The sequence below is a fragment of the Salvia miltiorrhiza genome, chromosome 4, assembly GCF_028751815.1.
Source record: "Salvia miltiorrhiza cultivar Shanhuang (shh) chromosome 4, IMPLAD_Smil_shh, whole genome shotgun sequence".
Taxonomy (NCBI): Eukaryota; Viridiplantae; Streptophyta; class Magnoliopsida; order Lamiales; family Lamiaceae; genus Salvia; species Salvia miltiorrhiza.
In genome coordinates this window covers 51634712-51638407 of record NC_080390.1, presented here as the reverse complement: position 1 = coordinate 51638407, position 3696 = coordinate 51634712, and the positions used below count along the sequence as shown (strand labels likewise).

At 36.0% G+C, this 3696-nt stretch overlaps 1 long non-coding RNA gene across 1 annotated transcript; it reads right to left on the bottom strand.

Annotated features, from left to right (window-relative positions):
• Positions 1-2375: 2375 nt before the first annotated feature.
• LOC131020410 (uncharacterized) lies at positions 2376-3358 on the bottom strand. The gene is made up of 2 exons (XR_009100685.1): positions 3124-3358; positions 2376-2614 (listed from the first exon to the last, which is right to left on the bottom strand). It is a non-coding gene; the product is annotated as an uncharacterized LOC131020410 (long non-coding RNA).
• Between the last annotated feature and the right edge of the window lie 338 nt (positions 3359-3696).

The window sequence follows — 3696 nt, the reverse complement described above, 5'->3', positions numbered from 1 at the left end:
GACACGTAGTCATCAATACATACATATGCATATCCTCACTTCTGTAAACCGTTTCTTGATTCTCAAATCTTGCTCACACTCTTCCTCGTGCAAGCATATAAGTAAAATGTGGCGGACTTGACTTGCCGCAAAAGATCGATAAGGTCGCTAAAAAGACATAAGAAAATTGTTTCGATGAGAACTTCTACATTAACATATGGATCTAGATGTATTGATCTATCCAAGTACTACTCATGATGAACTGGCTGTCTAGCAATGCCATCACCAACTAATTTGGTCATGGAACCAGTTTTTTTTTTTTTTTTTTTTACTAATACTAGTTAAACATAATTAAGCCAACATAGGGGCATACAAAAACATCATAACAATCATTGTTTTCTAAAAAAAATAATATCATTCTACCAAATCCATAAGAGATGGTCTAGCTGCATCATGTGATTGACCCTTGGGTCGAGGCATACTTGTTTGATGGATTTAATCTGGTGAATACTTGTTTGTCTTTAGGTCACCGGAAATCTACTAACAACTAACAAACCACAATGATTAAAGTCACAAATGGCAATTACGCAAAGTGAAGTGAATCAACAATTTTGTCAGACGATTGAAAAGAAATGGCCTTAGGGTAGAAATGAATTGACTAAAAGGTCGAAACGAAATGACCTAATAATCTGAACCCGCTTGGCTTTTCAGATGAAAGTTTAAATATATAGGTTTAGAGACCCATATATGACGACTACTGATATTTTGGTCATGTGGACTGGCCAGGTCCGACACAACTACTTCTCAGTCACTCGGAAATACTTTTCCGAACTTGGCAACTCTTGTTCATTGGCTGCAAAAGGTATATTTGGTCTAAAATCACTACTTTCTTCTTAACATCTTGAACATGTCCTTGAGAATATTCTAGAGCTTCTCAAACTTGGAGTCTGCCTCCTAGTTTAATGAAATAAGGTAGGCTCGACCTTACTCAACAATCTTCCTCTACATGATCTTTATGTAGTACTTCTAGTACTTAGTGTTTTCTTCGCATAGTGCTTGAAATGCAACCATATAATTTGAAGTACTATTCCGTGTTATTGCAAAAGACCTTCTGAATCATCACACATTCAATAAGGAAATAGTTTTTGCTCATCTGAGCACCTTTATAGGGTATGTGTCACCATATGTAATGCTAAGTCATGGAATGACCTTAGTCAATGCTCTCATTCCGGCTACCAGACTAAATACCTAATCCAAGACGTTCTAACTGAGGCGATGTCCTCGATAGGTTAAGATATGTATACTTATCTTGAGTATATCCTTATGGTCTCATTAGAATCTTAATTCATTTGTTTCAGCATTGATCCACTGTCGGCGCTTCTAGCTATTATTAAACTATGAACCATCTTCGAGAACTTCTCTCGTCTTACCCACTTGAGTAAACTTTTATGATCAATCATAATGGTTGGTAATTGTTAGTACCCATATCACATCTCGTCTTTCCAATTCGTAGTAGGTGATCGTAATCAATAGGGATTCTCAGTCATGTCCTCATCTAATATGATAGGTACTGTAAGCAGAATGGTTCCGAATATCTGAAACTATAAGCTGATAGCTTTAATCGAATTATTAACATCATATACAAAGCATTTTGACCCCTCGTAAGTCTAACTCTGAAGTTCATTGATGAATCATGAAAGTTATCCTCAAGTCATAGCTAGTGATAATCGAGGCTAGAAGTGAGTCTCAACTTATTAGGGATTAGCTAACTGATTACATAAGTCACACTCATCGCTATAAGCAATATCATACTTAAACTATCATTGAATAAGGCAGTAGTTGATTAGGTTTTCCGTCTTGCGTGAACAACCTGAATGAAGAACAATGCATGCGTCAGTGATTCGTGCGTGGCACTCCGCTTGCACTACTTTCATTGGATTCTCTTCCTCTTTCTTAGCTCTTCACCATGGCTATAGTGATATATAACTGAGTTTCTAGCTTTTATTGTTCTTCTCGTAACAGTGATCATGCATTCTTAATGCATCTAAGTTTATTGAGATATCTAATCAATCAATAAAGCATAAAACTTGAATGTAAGCATCAGTACATTCATATAGAACGTGAACTTCTCAATGTTTTAAAATCATTACCACCTTCTTTCTTGCTGAGCATGACGATGTGATGAAATGATGAGCTTTGGTTGACTGACTCATATATACTAGTGATCATACTAGAAAAATGGGCTAACTCTAGGGTTCAGAGCAAAGGAACTGCTCTGATACCACTCTGTCACGACCGGACCTAATTATGGATAATTAAGCCGGGGAACCCGTGACTAATGGAGGGAGATTAGAAGCGGGGTAGAAAGGGGGATAATCAAACAAGGAAGGATCGCATTTCATTATTGTTAACAAAAGGGATATTTATAATATAACGGAGGTTTAGTCATATAGACTCAAATAACTAGTAAGTTCGGATAACTCCGACTTAGCCAAAATAACATAAAACTTCTGAGTACGCAGCGGAATAAGGTTCTGAATACATGTATGAAGACATGTATCCCTAGAGTTCATTAATACATAATAAGACAAAAGAAACCCGCTCGTCACTTCATCACCATCGGCAACTGCTCAACCTGCACATTTAGAAATATATGCAGGGCTTGAGTACAAAAGTACTCAGTGGGCACGTATGCCTAAGTATAAAAATACATGCTTCAAAACTGTAAATTGTCATGCCATCATAAACAGTACAACAAGGGAGTTTTTCGCTAAAAAGGCCCAAGCTTACTAAATTCATTTGTGATTCTTAAAGTTCGTCTGCAGACTAAGTTCTCTTGTAATCTATCATATCTGGAACTGTGTGCCGGAGAGGTGGCCACCTCTCACGGTCACTTGACCGGCCAACCCGCTAGATGACTCACGGTCACTGGTGTACACTAGCCCTGGCAGGATAGCTATCAACTGCTCAAGACCCGAATTCGATTACATAACTGGCAAAGCCACATCAGATAGATATCATACTAAAATTTAAACATTTTATGGCAAGACAATATTTGAAATAACTTCAATTAATTTAGTCATGAAATAACTTGCTTAAACGTAACATTTAAACTCATTTGATATATATGAAAGTAATGCCCACCTGATAGCAAAGCTTTACTACAGATTAATGACTCCTTGACGAGCTCTTATTCTTGCTCTCGACCTTTAATCCGAGAAAATAACGTAAGACTTTAAATCGAGGAAAAATTCTCAATTAAATGAGAATGCGTAATTTAACTATGCATGAATCTCGTATGCATGAACTATTATTCTGAGATAATAATCAGGGAATTCTCTATTGTTAATCCAGATTATCGGATTTAAACAAAAGCTAAGTCTCGTATCATGAAGCCGGATAATTAACAAAAATTAATCCGTTCTCTTCGAGGTGTTCTAATCCGTCAATTAAATAAACCCCGCTCCTCGTAGTTAAAAGAAAATAAATAAATACTTCAGCTTATTCGCTTTATAACCTCATAATTAATCGGCTTAATAAATAGGAATAAGTAATGTTATAAGATTAAATAATTAAAAGGCTCAACATAAGGCAGCCTAATAATTAATTAAGTAAAAATGGGCTTGAATAATTAACATGAGAGGCCCAATTGAAAATATTAATCGGCTCAAGTAATTAAATAAATCTTGGCCCAATAAATAAATAATTAACAATTGG